The sequence below is a fragment of the Phascolarctos cinereus genome, unplaced genomic scaffold (genome assembly GCF_003287225.1).
Source record: "Phascolarctos cinereus isolate Bilbo 61053 unplaced genomic scaffold, phaCin_HiC Scaffold_2;HRSCAF=192, whole genome shotgun sequence".
Lineage (NCBI taxonomy): Eukaryota > Metazoa > Chordata > Mammalia > Diprotodontia > Phascolarctidae > Phascolarctos > Phascolarctos cinereus.
Window position 1 is genome coordinate 389,637,209 of NW_027555625.1, and position 18,578 is coordinate 389,655,786.

The 18,578-nt window shown below is 38.3% G+C and overlaps 1 protein-coding gene across 2 annotated transcripts in view; it reads left to right on the top strand.

Annotated features, from left to right (window-relative positions):
* The window catches only part of SGCD (sarcoglycan delta), a 494,181-nt gene that overhangs the window by 26,771 nt on the left and 448,832 nt on the right, over positions 1 to 18,578 (top strand). The window contains exon 1 of one of the 2 annotated variants that reach the window (XM_020974624.2): positions 5,081 to 5,355. The exons of the other annotated variant lie outside the window; for it this stretch is intronic. The gene's annotated coding sequence lies outside the window, so the exon portion shown is untranslated. Of the gene's footprint in view, positions 1 to 5,080; positions 5,356 to 18,578 lie in introns of those variants that run through there. 2 annotated transcript variants of the gene reach the window in all.

An 18,578-nucleotide genomic window follows, 5' to 3' on the forward strand; every position in this document is an offset into this window, starting at 1 on the left:
GAAGTAGACCCACAACTGAAGAGGAGAGTAATAGCTACCATTTATATAGAGTATTACAGTTTGTGAAATGCTTTATAAATTTTGTCCCAGTTTATCCTCTCAACAATGCAAGGAGTTAGATGCTATTATCCTCATTTCATAGATGAGAAACTGAGGCAGTGAGAAATTATATGACCTCCCCAGGGTCACACAGTTAACAGGTTCTTGAGGCAGGATTTAAACTCAGGTCTTCCTCACTCTAGGTCCAGTGATTTATTTGTCATACCACTTTATGGAGGGAAAAGAGAGGCTTTTGCAAATAAGTTTTTATAAGAGAATATGCTTTACAGCTGCAAATTGATTACATGATAGAAAGGATATAAGATTCTTCTTGTGCTTTATTTAGTTTTTGGAGTATAAGAAAACATTGGATTCCATAGAACAAAACAAAACTTTAATGACTCAGAGCAATACAGGTTGTCATGCACATGCTTAGATTAAGCAAGATTCTTTGATTAATTCAACCATGGAGATATCTAGTTAATGACCATCTAATTACCAGTGCAAACTGAGGCACAGAAAAAGCGGATATGCATGCTTTCCAAAGTTGTCCATCACCGCTTTTGGGGCAATGTCATCTGCAAGGTCTAAATAGAATAGGGATTCCCTCTATAGGCTGGTGTTCTCTGTTGTTCTTTTTTTGCAGATGGCATCATACCCATTACACTGAGCTCTAGAACATTACAGAGACTCCTCTGGGAAATCCATGATGCAACAAATCAGGCCAAAAGTCTACACAGGAAATACTTAATAAATGAAGATTGACTATAGTCCAGACTATGACATGCAATTGTGTGTCTTATCCATTGAGTTAATGCAGCACTCCAGCTATCTGGGACAGGCCCTACAGATGGGCAGAGAAGAATGGAACAGAAATAAGAAAGAACAGTGGGTTGCATTTTGGAAATTGGGCTGTGATTTCAATGACTCTGAACACTTCCCAGTGCCAAAGTCTAACTCAAAAAAATCTAAACACAAATATGCTTTTACTATGTCTATGTAATTGCCAAATTTGGAATACCACCAGTTTCATAGTATTAAAGTTGAGAGTGACCCAGAGGTTAATGGAGAGATTCATGCTGGGTGCAAATAGGCTGAAGTGTCTTTCCAATGATGATGTGAGAAGGGGTATAAGGGATTGCATTGAGTCAGAAAATGTTGAGTCAGAAAAGGATGTATTAAAAGCAAAAGAAAGCAAATGGACAGTTTTAGAGCAGCATTAATCTTCATAAGGTATACGAAGACATAGAGGAAAGTCTCCCACATGTTTAACAGATCTTTTTTGGAAGAAGTGTAAACAAATAGGCATTAATTGGAGAAGGTGTGTATGGGCAGTCTCTTCCAAGGGAAGATCTACCTTCAATTGTTGAGATTCCAAATATGCTGGCTTTTCTCCTATTGGATCTACATGGTTACGTACAATAGAATGCTGTGATTTAAAATGGCTCAAAATTTCAGGTAATCCCAAAGGAAACATACAGAGGCCTGGTAGGTCTAAAGAGGCTTCAAAACATTACCAATGGTGGCCTGTGCATAAGAGGTGGCATAAAAGATGGGAGAGAGGATTCCAGGTTTATGCGATACTATAACAAATGGCATGGGGAAAGAGAGGAACTAAATGAATTTAGAAATGGTCAGCTGTCCAATTTGACTAGAAAGTAAAGTTTGTAAAAGGAGTAATGTGAGATAGGAGTGGAAATCAATCAATTAACAATTATTTCATCAGGGCCTTCCCAGGGGACTGGTTTACTAATGTCTAACAAATTAATTCATTCTCTAAGGCTGTTAATGGCTCAAAATGCCTTAATATCTTGCCTTTCCCAAGATATTTATCTGTGAAAAAAAATTATTTCTGGAGAAGAAATGATTTAACTGGAATGAATCACTAATTATGAAATTGTTTTGGCCCCTTCATTTTTTTAAAGTTTTTTTTATGCCTTTGGTATTTTATGCCATAAACATTTTTTCATACCTGCTTCACACTTCCCCTAAATCAAAGACAATTTTCAAAAATCAACCAACACAGAACCGTGCTTGACAGTTTTTGCAACATTTTATACCTGGTGTCTCCTACCCCTTTACAGAGGGGAGGTGGTATGTTTCATCGCATTTACTCTGAAACCAATGTTGGTCACTTCCCTTTTATATGAGTTCAAGTATTTTAATGTGGTCTTTATTTACATTATTATGGTCATTTTGCTTCCTGTTCTGGTTCTTTCTTTGCTTTGATCAGCCCATATGTTTTCCTATGATTTTCTTTTTGTTTATTCTTTATTTTGTTCTTGTTGCTGTTGTTTTATATTCCCTAATGTTATGGATTTTAGGTAAGCCCAGGCTAGACATGGCCTTCTTTTAACAACACTGTGGTGACTACATCTTCTGCCTACACATTAGATCAGTTCCAAGGATCTCTCTTGCAAATAACATTATTAACTCAGGAAGGAGAAAAGTCTTATCTCTTTGCAAAGGCAAACAAGGACTTTGTATTTTCTATCTCCTAAAATGAGTGACTCCATCTTTAAACTAACCTCCATTTCAGAAAAGTCATATCCACCACTTCTTTCTCCTACTGTCTATGTTTTTGCCCTTCCCTGTTTTTTCTTTCTATGCTAGCCACAGAAGGGATTGGTGAGAGGGGCAGGGAGGGAGCTTGTGGGGGGAGTAAAATTTGTTTTGCTCTGCTTTCCCACTTTCTTTCTGTTTTTTCCTATTCTTCTGTTTCATTTCTACCCCAAAATTTTTTTAGCTTTGGACATTTTACCACACTATCTTCCATCCTCATTTTCTCTGTTCTCTTGCCAACCTCCAGTCCTTAGAGCAGAATTGAATAAACACTACAAGCATGGAATTGATAAACTATTGACTTCTTGACATCTCTATAATCTATGATAAAACCCAAGTAAAATACATATCCAGCCTAGACATGACTCCCCTAGTTTCTAGTGAGTCTTGAACTTGACTCTCTTCCCAGCACCTTAGTCTCCATGTTACCTTGGGTGAGTCATTTAATATCTCTAAGCTTTCATTTCCTATCTGTAAAACAGGAGGATTGGAATAGAAAACCTCTAAGGTCTTTCCAATTCTCAATTTCATGTTTCTCTGATCCTAGAATTTGGAGAAGCTGTCTTACCTCAGCAAAATTTCCTCACAGTCTTTTTTAAAGGTTTTTAAAATTCAAGACTTCAGCTCTTTCCTGATATGAGAGTTGTGTTTCGTAACTCTTTTCTAATTTGAGTGGTCATTTCAAGTTCGTTGTCTGGTAACGGTGAAAGAAGCCAATTCTCTTTTAGTGACAGCACTATTTTGTCCAACCCACCGTAAATGACTGCAAATCCAATTTTCTAATCTGCTTTCCTGTGAGTTAAATCTTCAGAGGAAAAATATTGACCCTTACATTTGGAGAACAGAGAGAAAGTCGTCCAAGGTTGCTTTCTTTCTCAAGTAACATTAGGAGAAATTAGGGAAATAGTTACCTCTGCTCTCTGCTGGTGTCAAAGGTCTCAGTGACATCATTTTCATGTCTTGGTAACCCAAAATTTGTCAACACCAACTGAATAGTCTCTCTTAAGGTCCCTGGATGTAGAAGTCAATTCTTGCCTTTGTAGAAGCTCTGAAGACTGCATGTTACAGAAAAAGGAGTTGATTTTTGTTCGACGAGATGGTCCTGAAATAGAGAAAATGGATTGGATCTTGGCCCCTTAGACACACACACACACACACACACACACACACACACACACACACACACACACACCACACACACACACACACCCCTCTTCCTCTCAAGCCTGGGAACTTAATCCTGCCTCTTTACTGAAACTCCATTGCAATCAACTCTGAGGCTAACACCCTGACTCACATCCAATCATTTAGAACATTCCCTCCAGAGCACACATCTGTTTAAAACTCAGGAAGGCCCAATTATTTGGAGTAAGCTGGTAATAGGGTGTGAGTTTTGGAAGAAGAATTTTAGTATCCCCCAAATAATAACAACTGTTTCTCTTTAAATTGTCTCTTTTCCCATATTGTTACCTTGACAACTCTGCTTCAGCTTTTAGGGGAGAGTTGACTGTGGGAGAAAAGGGGGAACATCTTTCCATCTTTTTAGCTCTAACATAGACTTTGATTTTAAACATACATATATACACACACTCAAATATATAGAGAGATGTATGCATATATCTATGTATGCATAGGTATATAATTAGATATGGAATGTCAATTACAGAGCATGAACAGAATACATGAACACAGAAATCTGATATGCTATCATTTGAGGAAATAATCTCATGTAAAGAATTCTGCCCATTCTGATTAAAGATACATGCTTTTCCCCCTCCTTTTTCCATAACTCAGGCAAAAACAATGTTGACATGGTGGTGTGTAAAATGTTACATTTTTAGGGCAAATTACACTAAAGAGTAGGGAGCAAAAAAAGTGCTTGAAAAATAATTGCATTATTTTTAGTTTCAGCAGCTATAGTAGCATGTGTCAAGATTAGGGTATGGCTGTGATGTGCTGAACCAAGTCTAGAAATGCTAAAAATATTGTTTCCCTTCCAGCAATTGAAATTTTAAGCAAAGAAAGACCCAGGCAAAGGCAGGTAGGGAGATCAAATTAGAATTCTTATCTCTCCACTGTAATAGGCTGTTTTTTTTTTTTTTTTATAAAGGCCCGTAAGAGCTAAGTGCTAACCTGGGTCAGCCTAAGACTTTGGTTATGGTGGTGGGGGGGGGGAAGTGTTTTAAAAAGGAGCAGTGTTGACTCAAAGAGAGAGGTATTATCTCTGGCATCTAGCACCACAAAGAGGATTCTGTGTGTGTAGAATTGTTGAAAAATCAGAATCGGTTATAGAAATGGTTTACTTTAGAGTTGTGAGTATGAGGCGCGCAGACGCCATAGGCGCTGTTGCAGGGAGGTGGGGGGAGAGCTTTGTCTGTGCATGACACATGTGTTTTCCATTGATATCTGGAGGCAGACCAGTAGCTGTAACTTGGCCTGACAAAGCCTTATTGAAGTACAGACAGAGTGTGGTTTCAAAGCAGTCAGAAAAAAGAACGGGAATGCTGTTCAGGAAATTCTTCAGGCATGGGCAGGGACTTGGCTACAATTCTGCTTTTGGAAAATTTGACCAGGGCAAGCTTCTGAAAACGGGCTGGGCCTAGCCACACTCTGCAGGCACTGCTTGCCTCTCCCTTGGAACTCCTCAGCGTACCCTAGAACTGTGCTCCGTTTTCATCTGCTTGCTTCTCAGAGAGGGAGACAGAGAGACAGAGAGGGAGACAGAGAAAGAGAGAGAGAGAGGGAGACAGAGAGGTAGGATCCTATTAAGTTCCTTGCATTCTGTGTCTCTGTTTTTACAACTGCTTTGATATCTGTTCGTAGTTACTGAAAGTTTCTTTTTCTATTATTAAAGTTGGGAATGTTTTTGGTTATACATTTGGTGTCGACCCCCCATTTCCAACCCCCAACAGTTTTCTCTGAAGTGGACTCTTTCCTCTACTGATGGGGGAGGGGGAGATGTGAGACTAGGGAGAGAAGTATATAGAACCCATCTCTTACCACCCCGTTCCAATACTCCCCAACTTTTTTCCCTTCTTTCTGCAGAGGGAGAATGGGTTATTGCCAGCAAGGGCCATTTTAGATGAAACTGACTGTGATACTATCTTTCCAAAAAGTTCTGATGATAGCTTTTTTAAAAATATGGCCCTCATTTCAGAAGGAAATCAAAGAATGAATAAGGTTGATGATTCTACCCACTCTTTCTGAGGGTAATACCAGATATACATGAGGAACTCTGATATTCTATTAGCAGAGAGGATTTGGGTTGCTGTTAGAGATGCTTTTGATCCATTGACTTAGGAATATCTTAGATCCACATTTTGCAATTCAGGAAATCATGTAGTTTCCGTAATTCATTTCAGTTTCCTTCCTGAGAAGGCAGCCTGCAGTTTTAAACTCCATTAAAGTATTTTGTGCATTGTGCAAAAAGCTAAGTGAATGTCATATTCAAATTAAAAGGTCCAGGGTCATACTGATAGTAAGTAGCAGAGATAGGATTTGAACCCTGCTCTTCTGATTCCAATTGTTAAAAGATGAGGGTGGAGGGTAGGAAAAGGGTGATTTTATTTTCATTTTCTTTCATTTTAGTCTGTGCTTGTCTTCTGCATTCTCTTTTAAAAAAAGCCTTTTAAAGGCTTTTTCAGTCTCAATGTTGCAATTTATTGGGAGCTCTTCCCCACTTTTTTCATCTATGTGCCAAACTCCTTTCTTTAACCTGAGAGCATTTGGTCTCAACATAGACTTTGCAATTTATTGATGAGGATTTCAATTGGGGTCACACATTTAAAAATAAGGGCAATTGAGGTTATGATGACAAGAATGTATTTTTACAGCTCTTTCTGTTTTTCAAAAAATACTTTTCACACACAATATAACCATCTGTAAAATAGTAAATAAAGGTCTTAGAGTGTTGCCTGAAATTTGGAAAGTTTAAGTAACTCACCTTGTTCAAACAGCAAGGAAAAACAAAAGTTGGATTTGAACACATGTTCTAGACTCCTAGTATAACATCACATCCATGACGCCATTGTGTCTCTTAGTAATCCTCTAATTAAATAGAGCATTTTTCTTCTTCTTCTTCTTCTTCTTCTTCTTCTTCTCCTTCTTCTTCTTCTTCTCCTTCTCCTTCTTCTCCTTCTCCTTCTCCTTCTCCTTCTCCTTCTCCTTCTCCTTCTTCTTCTTCTTCTTCTTCTTCTTCTTCTTCTTCTTCTTCTTCTTCTTCTTCTTCTTCTTCTTCTTGTTCTTCTTCTTCTACAGATAAGGAAACTAAGTCTAAAGAAGGTTAAGTGACTTGGGTAATGTTTCTCAGTGTTGGGCCTAGATCATTCTGTGACAATCATGAAAATCTACAGTGACAACACATGAAATTTCTCAAGAGGAACTTTAGCCAAGATTTTAATGTATGAATGAGCTTTAGGTGGTTAGTTTATATATGGGGTGAAGGGAAAGGGAATAAGCATTTATATAGTGCCTACAATGTTCTAGGCACTGAATTAAATGCCTTTTTTTTAAACAAATACTTCATTGATCCTCCCAACAATTCTGTGAGGTAGATGCCTATCCCCATTTTACAGTTAAGGAAATTGAGGCAAACAGGGCAGTGCCTTGCCTAGGATTACATAGATTAGAAGCCATATTTGAACTCAGGTCTTCCTGACTCCAGTCCTGGTACTCTATCCATTGTGCCCCCAGTAACCTCATATACAATGTGTAAGAAAACTCACAGAAAATAGAGAAAAGACCTAGAAATTGGAGTTTTGTTGTGCAGCATGGGGGTCTAAGCGGACATCTCTAAGCAAGTTCATTGATGAAAGAATCATCGATGTAGAGAGGGAAGGTACTTCATAGTATCTCAGAGGTATCTAGTGCAATCACCTTATTTTACATAATGAGAGTTGCTGATGGTAGTCCAGAAACTATCCTAAAAACAAAGATGATGGATGAATCAGAGGTGATGAGTTGGCATTTGGTTTTCACTGGACTCTATAGCATCTAGGATGACAAGAAATAGATTTCTAACAAGTAGAGACAGACTTTGCAGAGGTGTCTAGAGGTACCTCATTAACAGTAGAAATGACTTTTCAGGCCTGGACATTTCATCCTTCTTGCTGCTGTGATCCTAAAACAATGCATCTCACCATCTTTTTAGTAGAAAATTGAGGCATTCTTGGCATCGAGGACTTCTCAGTCTGAAGAGACTTGTAAGAAGGTTTTTTGTTTGTTTTCTGATTTATGTCTAGTAGAGGTTTGGAGATTGATTGAACTTGGCACAAGGTGGAATGGTAATGGTAAGTGGCCATAATAACTCACATAAGTGTGATAATAATATTAATAGGTTTCATTTATAAACACTTTAAGGTACACTTTCTGCACAAGAGCCAGGTAAAGTGGGTAGTGATACACAGTCCCTATGTGTTCTCTCTCTCTCTCTCTCTTACTGTCTCTCTCTCTTTCTGAAGGAAGAAGGGAAAAACAGAGGAGAGAGATAGCAGTATAGTAATCCTTGTCAGGGATTGGGAGGCAGGGTCCTAGTTACAGGAATTCCTTAATTGAACAGAATGAAGAAGTATGGAGAGTGCCAGGGAGGGGTGATCTGTTTCCCTTGATGTCTGTTGCCTATCCAACAGGAATAAACCATGACCTCAGTAGAAAGAATTGTGTTTCTCTGTTCAGAATAGGAGACCACATGGTCAGATTACTATCCCTTCTGGAAGAAATCAGATATTACATTTGTAGAGCCTAATGCTGCCAAAGTTCTCAGATTTCCTATGGAGGAGGAGCCATGCCCTAGAGACTTTATTTTTAACTCAAGTTGCATTTCTAAGGTTTTCCAGCTGCATGAGTGACCATGCCAGGAGGAGTAAAAGCATGTTCATAAGGCTAACAGAAGTAGTGCTAATATTTCAAATTCATTACTTTTTAAGGATCCAGGCTGTGAACACTTAGCTTGTGTTTTCAAACATGCAGACATTACCTCCATGGAAACAGATCCCTATCCCTTCACTCACTCTGAACCTATGTAATTCTTATCCATGTAGTTCCATAAATCCCCTATAAAGAACTTTTCAGTGTTTTAGGGCCCTCTCTCTAGTTTTTTTTTCTTTCTTTTTTTTTATTGACTCTGGAGTGTGCATATAGTACTTGGACTGACTATCTTGTAATCTGCAATTCTTACAATATGATTTTCTTTTCAGTAATGCTTCTACTCAATTATTTTTAAGCCACTGCTCAAACAACCTCAATGGTAATATGGCAGCCTATTTAAACACCCAACAGAGCTTTCCATTTCATCTGGGTTATTTATAATTTGGGTTCTTTTGCAAGCATAGGTATTTCAGAACTTGAAGCCATATAGCATCACTGGGAGACTATTGGTATGAAAGAGTGCTTAATCCAGCCTTTAGAAGGGAAGTACGTGTTTTATATAAAAGCAAAGAAATCATGATAGGAAAGGTTAATAACAATTCCACACTAGAATTTCCTAGAACTGAAGAGTTTTGGACCCAGAAGGGACATTAATAGTCATTTTATTCATCCCACTAGTTTTAGAGATAAGGGGAGGAGAGACAAAGTTACCAACCCGAAAGAATAGTCACTAAAATGCAGCAGATGAGAGTAGAACCCAGGTCTCCTATCTTCAAGTCTGATTCCCTTTAAGAATGTGTAATTATACCTGGTTAAAAAAATATAGTATGTATTGCAATATTTATGTGTTGTCTGCCCTGATAAAAGGGCAGCTAAGTGGCATAGTGAATAGAGCACAAGGCTTGGAACCAGGAAGATTCATCTTCCTGAGTTCAAATCTGGCCTCAGAAACTTACTAGATATTTGACCCTGGGGAAGTCGTTTAACTCTCTTTGCCTCAGTTTTCTCATCTGTAAAATGAGCTGGAAAAGGAAATGGCAAACCAGTATAGTAATTTTGCCAAGAAAACCCCAAAATGGGGTCATGGAGAGTCAGATGCAACTAAAACACCTGAACAACAACACCCCAGTGGAAGGTGAGCTTTTGGGGTCAGTGGAAGTGATTTGTTAAATTACATTTTAATTTTTTAATTAAGAAGCATTTATTTTTTACTCTCCTACATTTCCCACACTGGGGGGGAGGGGGTGTAGTATAAACAAAAAAAAAAACTCTGAAACAAGTAACCATAGTCTATCAAAACAAAGAAGATGTTCCTTTCTGGATAAACTGATTTTTCTTAATCTCATCACAAAGTAGCTAACTGAAGCACTGGATATTTATCATCTTCCCACATCCCTCAGCCTCCTCTCCCCTCTGATTAGATGGCTATGGTATAGTAGAGTGCTAAACTCTTCCCAAAGCCTTTCTTTACAGATAGCAGAAATTTTTGGAATTCCATCACACTCTACTCTCCATTTGCAACTCTGCTTCCTTTCAACTCCACAGAACAAGATACTCCTGCACTGAGTGTCTCCTGGTGTCCACTCCAGGTACTCCCTGATGTCCCCCCTTCATCTTTCTGGATTTCTTTTGTATGTTGTCTTTACTCATTAGATTGTAAGCTCCTTGAGGACAAGAACCATCTATTTCTTATTTGTATTCTCAGAAGGTAGCATAGTGCCTGGCTCATACTAGGCACTTAATAAATGTTTATTGAATTAAATTGAACTGAAAAAAAAATTCTCTGTTCTCAAGGAGCTCATAATCTAATGGGGAAGACAGCATGAAAACAAATAAACAAATATTACACATACATACACACACACATGTACATATATCTGTATATATACATACCTACATATATGCATTTATGTGTATATATACATACACACACAAGATACAGGATAAATTAGAAATAATCTCAGAAGAAATGGACTAAAATTAAGGAGTAAGAAATGTTTCTTGTAGAAGATTAGACTTTAACAGGAAAACTAGAAGGTGGACATGAGGTGGGAGAGAGTTCTGGCATTGGGGATTGTTAGTAAAATTTCCCAGAGTAAGGAGATGGATTGTCTTTGTGAGGGACAATACTGTCACTGGATTGAGGAGGATGTATGTATTGGGGGGAGATGGAGAGAGAAGAGAAATGGTAAGGTACAAAAAAATTGTAAAGGTAGGAAGGGCTTTAAGAGAAACATGGTTTTATATTTGACCTTGGAGGTAATAGGGAGACACTGGGGTTGATTGAATAGTTGGGGTGGGGTTTGGGGTAGGAAGAGAAGGTTGTAGCATGATTATTCTTGTGCTTAAGGAAGATCAGTTTGATAGCTGAGTGGAAGATGGATTGGAGTGACAAAAGTCTCAAGGTAAGCAGACCAACCAGCAGCATATGGCAATAATCAAAATAGAAGTTGACGAAGGTCAAATCAAGGTGATGGCGATGTCAGAGGGGAGAAGGAAGCATATAGGAAAGATGTTACAATGGCAGAAATGAAAGGACATGGCAACAGATTGGCTGTGGGGTGGGGGAGAGAATATGAGGAGCTGAGGATGACACCAGGCAGTGAGTCTGAGTGACTGGAAGAATGGTGATACCCTTGACTGTAATAGAGAAGTTGGAAAGGGGGAGGGTGTGGGCATTTTGGCTCTGTTCTGGAAATGCTGAGTTTATGATGTCTTACAGTTAGAAATGTCTAGTTGAAGATGTGAGATTAGAAGTCAGGGGAGAGGTTAGGACTGAGTCAATAGATCCATGTGAATGTCTCTCTAGGATCATCCACCTAGTGATGAGCCTTGGATCCATGGGAACCAGTGAGATCACTAAGTAAAGAGTAGAGACAGATGCGAGGATCCAGAGAGAGCAGTTTCACTTGAATAATTAGATCAAAGCCAGACTACAGAGAATTTAGAAGAGTGAGAGGAAAGGAAGCGAAGGCCCCAGCTGTAAATGGCCTTTTCATGGAGTTTAGCCATAAAAGATAAAAAATGTGGCATGGCAGCTAGCAGGCATGGTTGGGTCAAGTGAGAGGTTTTTGAAGATTGGAGAGACATGAATGTATTTGTAGGCAGTAGAGAAGAACTGAGTGGACAAGGAGAGACTGGATATTAGGGACAGAGTGAGGATGGTAAAGAGGAGAATCTGTTGGAGAAAACAGAATGGAATGGACCCACTGGTGCACATGAAAAGGTTTGCCTTGGCAGGAAAAAAAAATGCCTCTCCTTGGTTTCTCAAGTCTTTCTTTAGATCTCTAGTACCTAGCACAGTGAGGGGCAAATAGTAAGTACTTAATTTAAATGCTTGTTGAATGATGACTATATTAAGATTATATTATATTCCTCTCCATTTTGATCACAGATGCATGCAAACATGGAGAAATCATTAAAAAAAAAAACAAGCAAACAAGCAAACAAAAATCAACCTTGAGTTGGAAGGAACCCAGGAGTCTATGGAGTCCAACTTTCACCCCATGCAGGAAACCTCTCTTCCAACGTACTTGGCAGATGGTCACTTAGCATCTACTTGAATATCCTTAGTAACAAAGTTTAACACTTCACAGGACATTTATTCCATTGACTGGCAGCTCTAGTTTTTTAAAAAGTCCTTTTTAAATTGATCTGAAAGCTGAGTCCCTACAGCTTCTAAATACTGGTCCTCTAGGATCACACAGAATAAATAAATAAATGAATGAATGAATGAATGAATGAATGAATGAATGAATGAATGAATGAGTGAATGAATGAATGAATGAGTGAGTGAGTAAATGAATAAATGAATACATAAATAAATAAATGAGTAAATGAGTAAATAAGCAAATAAGTAGATAAATAAATAAATAAATAAATAAAAAGTAAATAAATGAATGAATGAATTTTTTTTCTCATGACAGTCCCTCAAATATTTAAAGACAGTTTTGTTCTGCCTAAACACCCTCTCACTGGGCAAACCCTCCTGAGCTCCTTTGATTAAACATCATAGGAAATGATAGGCTGCTCATTATCATGACGATGCTCTCCAGTTTGCCAACGTCCCTCTTAAAATGTGATGCCCATAGTGAAGCACCATAATCCAGATGTGGTCTGACTAGTGTAGCATACTGCAAGATTATTATTTCCTAGGATCTGGATACTGCAAAGATTCCCCCAAGATCATAGAATCATCCACAATCATAGATTTAGAGCTGGAAGAGACTTTGGGAGGCAGTTATTCCAACCTTCTTATTTTACAGTTAAGGAAACTGAGTCCCAGGGTGATTAAGTGATTAACCAGTCATACAGTTAATAAATGTCAGACATGGAATTCGAACCCTAATTCTCCAACTTCACGGCCAGTGGTTTTTCCCTCCTTTTTAAAGAAGCTAAAGGTGCCTTTCCTCTTACTTATCCAGCTTGGCTGACCTCCTACCTGCTTCAGATTTATAAGCAGTACTCGGTTTGCTTTGCACCTCATTTTTAGTGCTGGCTAAAGACTTGGGGAAGGGATGCAGCAGCACCAGGGTGTCATTTTCCCCTTATATAGATAGGGCCTCTGCCTTGTAGAAGAGAAGCTACAGGCGATATTGTACCTTGTGCCATGTCTGAGGAAGGATATACATCTTGTATGATGGGTTGCCTCTGGAATAGTTTGGGATCATGGTTTTAATGGAGCTTAGGCAATACACTACTATTTGTGTGTGTACAATTGTGTTTATTTGTGGATAAGGCAGTGGAAAGTATTAAAGGAAGCACAATTCACTGATAAAAACTGTATTGCTGGGGATTAGAACCTCACTCCTGGCTCAATCTCTTTGACCTCTTAAGGGTGATGGTATCAGATTTTCTGAATGCTCTGCCTTCCAAATCACAACTTTCTGAATGACTGGAAACTGTGCCTAGATTTTCCAGGGTGTCAGTGTTCAGTCACTGAATCTGACTTTATTGAGCTCATAGTAAAAATCGGGCCTTCTCTAGGCAAATGATTTGATAACATACTGCTAGACTGAGTGTGATTGGGGTTATAATCCTGGAAACCTCTGACTACGTCAAATCTAATGAAGGAGTGACTGGATAGAAAAAAAATGCTGAGAGTCAGCATTGTTTCAGACATAATTTGTTTGTCTTCCTATTCCATGCCTTTCACTTTCTTCTTACTTTCTTATTCTTCTAGCTGTTCCTCCATTTCTCTGCCTCATTCTTTCTTCCCTTTATTTCTGTATTTTCTCTCGATCTCATCATCTACCACTTATTTTCCCAGGATCCTCTTTCTTGCTTTCACTACTAGCTACATGTATCTGGAACAAATACCAAAGCTTCTCTGCCCATGGGACTGACAAGAATCTTGACTATGGAATTACAGAATTATTTTAATTAATTTTTTAAATTAAAAAAAATCTGTATTATCTCCCTCCCACCACTCACCCCATTGTAAAAAAGAAAGGAAAATCAAATACCTTGTAACACACACAACACACACACACACACACATATACACATATATACACATACATATGTATATACATACACACATATATACATATATACACACACACATATGTATATAGATATATACATATATATATATCTATATACATATATACACACACACATATGTATATATATATATATAGTCAAGCAAAACAGATTCCCTCATTGGCTACCTTCAAAAATATATGTCTCATTCTATTGCCTGATTCCATCACCTCTTTGTCAGGGGGTGGATTTCATATTTAATGATCAGTCCTCTGGAATTATAAAAGTTGGAAGGGATTTCAAGAGGTCATCTAGTTTATCTCATTGCTTTAATGTAAAAACCCCAGCTAACATCTCTAAGACATCTGGGACCCTGCTTTGTCAGCATCTGCCCACAACTGTTCCCTATTAGCTAGGAAAAAAGAGAAGCTGTTGGTTACAGAAATGATTGGAATATATTCTTAATTACAACATTTCCTCTAAGTAACAATCCAGATGTTGAGATTTCAAATTACAAAACTTCCATGGACCCAGTAGTATTGATGTGGCTAGTTCATTTCATCATGTCCTAATCAGAGATGGCTGGACTTGAAGGCATGGAGAATGTGAGTGGTTGTACCCTACTTCTGCCCCTCAATCCCTGTGTGACCTGGGGCAAACTACTTAACCTTAATTTAATTTTCTTCCTCTGTAAATTGAAAAAGCTGAACTACAGATGATCTTAAGGTTCTCTTTCAGCAATAATACTCTTCTGATTCCATGATATTACGGATGCAATGGTTCCCTATACAGCATGTGAAATAGGATTGCAGTAGTTTGAAGACTTAATCAGAGATACACAAAAGAATAACAATGGCCAGTAAATGCTGAAAATAGTCAGTTTTTTAATACGTGTAACTCAAGCAAAGGAAAGCTTAGGCAGATGCCTTAGGTAGAAAATAAAGGGACAGGGCAACTAAGAAAGAACCCCACCATGGTATTACTCAACACCTCCAAAGCATGATTAAAAAAGGGATACTGTAGAGAGCTAGATGATGCAGGTGATTGAGAGTCATGATAGGTCTAGCATGGACATGTCTTATTGGTTTCCCATCTTGGATATCTCAGGGAAAAAGCACTAGAGGTTGGCTTAGATCCATTCCATTCCCACTTCCCCAAACCCACCGTCAAGCAAGGACTATGGAAGCTTCCAGTTAAGGGGAAAGAATTCAAAGGACCATAGATTCAGAATTTGAAGTGACTTTAGAGGTCATCTAGTATAATCTTTTCATATAACAGATGAGAAACTGTGTCCCAGATAGTTCAAATGATTTGTCCATAGATGTATAGGTCATAAGAGTCAGAGATGACATTTTAACTGAAGTTCTTTGACCCCAAATCCAGTGATCTTTCTACTTTCTGTACTATACTACCTTCCTTGTGGCAAGAAACAGGCTGGGCCCAGACCAAAGACAGCCTACCACAAGAAAGACTAAAACCGAAAATGCTTGATTTATGCTTTTTATTTTTATTTTTTTTTCCTTTTAAACTATTATATTGGCATCATGAAAATCTATACCAGTATGATAATTTAACTACTTGTGTTCTAGTCTAGTTCAAACGCTGGTTGGAGAGGGGGTTGAACTAAATAGTAAGGATCCTTCCAGTTCTAATATCTTATGTTTAATTCTCAGTGTCATTTTATTATAAAGGGAACTGTGTATACCAATAAAGTCACAGGTACAATTAGAAAGAGAGAAAGAAAGAAAGAAAGAAAGAAAGAAAGAAAGAAAGAAAGAAAGAAAGAAAGAAAGAAAGAAAGAAAGAAAGAAAGAAAGAAAGAAAGAAAGAAAGAAAGAAAGAAAGAAAGAAAGAAAGAAAGAAATAGAAAGAAGGATAGAAAAAGAGGAAGGGAAAGACATTGCATTGGAATGATTTTGGAGTTATCTTTCCAGTGATGAGTATAGATTTGTGTTAATTCATTCATATTCTTGCCTTATCCCTTTATGAGACCATGCTTCATTTTAAACCAATCAACTTTGGGCCAACCAGAATCAGAACTTTAAATCAAAAGGCTAGGTACTAATTGAAGAGATTTCAGTAATGGAATACTGGCAGGCATAGTTAAGGTTAACAATTGAATATTTAGCCAGTGAGGATAAAGAGGGTCTGGCCCAATTAAATGTTTTCCACAGATGCCTTGGCTATAGTTCAACAAGCTTTCTAAAAATGTCTAAAATAAGGGAATACTGAAATTTTTATAACTCTTAGTATTTTGTCAAGTCAGTGTCTTTCTCCCTATTCCTGCAATGAGAACTGCTATCCGGTGCTTCAAGGAGCTCATTCATACAACAAAATCCTGTCAGTGCAGATCACAAGGTTTTCATGCCTTAATCAACAATGTCAAAGCTGGCGGAGTAAAAGCAGTGACCTGCTTGAGCTCTCCCCCAAACGCCTCCAAATACCTGTAAAAAATGGTTCTAAACAATGTCAAGAGTTGATGTGGCCAAAATCTTGATCTCCTTGTGGTTATCTCTGTAGTGTCTGGCCTCTACAAACTTAACTAGATTGGCCATCAGATTAGATACACATAGCTATAGGATCATAGATTTTGATCTGGAAGGGACTGCAAAGGCCACCTAGTTCAACCTTGTCCACTGTTGATATCATGTGTGAAGCCTTTGCACCTTCCTCATCCACATACCTCACATATAACACATTATACTTTATAATGTATTTTCTTCTCAGCAAATCCATGAGCTAGGCAGGCCCATGTTATAACCACCATTTTAAAGATGGAGATTCTAGCCTCAGAAAGGTGGCTTCACTCAATGAACTAGTGCCCAATACAACCATAACATCAACTCTCACCGAATTATGATGTTTGATTTTTCAGGAAGGATATTGTGCTTTGTGTTGCTTATTGCTGAGGGATACAGACTCTGGCTGCTGAGCTCAGCACTGTGTACCTGCTTGAGGGGAATGTTAGAATGTATTAGGAAGAAGGACTTTTGGAGAGTAGTTTAAAGAGATGCAAAGTATGAACCTTTGAATGACTGAAGGAGTTCACAAAGGAACAAACAAACACGAGGGACAGCTGACCCCCCGATCACGTCTCTTGCCATCCAGTGCTTGTAACCCTGAAGACTGTTCAGGGTGGATTCCTCTTGCTGAGCTCGTTCCCTCTCTTTGGTTGAAGAGAGGTACCTTATCTCACTCCAGTGAAAGATCTCCTTTTTGTTGTTCAGTCATTTCAGTCATGTGCAATTCTTTCTGACCCGATTTGGGGTTTTCTTGGCAAAAATACTGGAGTGGTTTGCCACTTCCTTCTCCAGCTTATTTTACAGATGAGGAAACTGAGGGAAACAGAGTTCAATGACTGCCCAGGTTTACACAGCTAGCAAGATTCGAACTCAGGAAGATGGGCTTTTTTTTCTGACTTCAGGTCCTGTACTCTATCTGCTGTAACACCTAGCTGCCCTGAGATCTCCTTTACAATGATGAATTCTTTGATCTCTTCTAATCTGTATAATTTCCCTTACTTCTCTTTTCCATTTGGCTTAGATAAATAGGTTTGTCCTTATACTTGATGGTCTTTTTTATAAGCATCATTTAGTAGAAGGTAGCTAAGCTGGTGATTATAAGTTAACAACTACCTTCTTCTTAAGAATGGTCAATGGTGGTGTGTATACTGACTTTCCCAAAATATTGTACCCATAGGCTTACAGATATTTGTGATGTTGTGGACAGATTTAATTTAAGCATTATACCCCTACTTAGTGTTACTAGAGAAAGGAAAAGGATCTAGCCATTGCCTCCTTCTTTGGGGGCATTCTCTCTGATGACAATAATCATAAACCATGCAGACCTTCCCATCCTATAGGACTCTTGTCCCTCTTCTCAAATAAATTCACCGTAAGTGTTCACCCAATTTCTTTATGTTATGCAGATACTGATGGAACATTTTACCATGTGAGCATCCCATAATTTTTCTAATCCCACACATCTCTAATGACATTATTTATGCTGTTTCTCCCACATCATCCCTTGTTTGAACTGTGCCACAGATTGCTCATGTCTTTTAACATGCTCCCTCTCTACTGTCCCCTGAGTGATGCTTAGCGTCAAGTTTTTACTGCCTATGGCATTCCATGAGCACATAACATCACTGATGAAATAATTTAGTATTGAGAAGATGGGAGCCTTTGCTTCTTAGACAAAGTAAGCTCCTTGACAGTATGAAAAATGTCATTTTTGTGTTTGAATCCCGAGTACTGAGAGTGTAGTCTGACATAAAGTAGGCGCCTAATAAATGCTTAATGATTATTTCGGAGCACAGTTAAGAAAACTGATGCATAGTACATATGACAACTCTCTTTACTTGAATACTTGATTAATTAAAGTTCTTAATTCCTTGACCATGCTAGGTAACAGAGCTTACTGTACTGAATGACTTTTTTTCCTGAGAAAAAAAAGTTGGTCCTTCTATCAAAACTAAAAGTGATGATGGGTTCATTACAGCCTCTATGTGCTGCCAGACAATAGCAATCCCAAACTAATGCTTTTTATAAATGTCTGGAATCAAACAGCCCCTGAAGCCATGTGGGTCTAGATTCCCTTTGCCAGCATTTAAATTGGAAATAAATGCA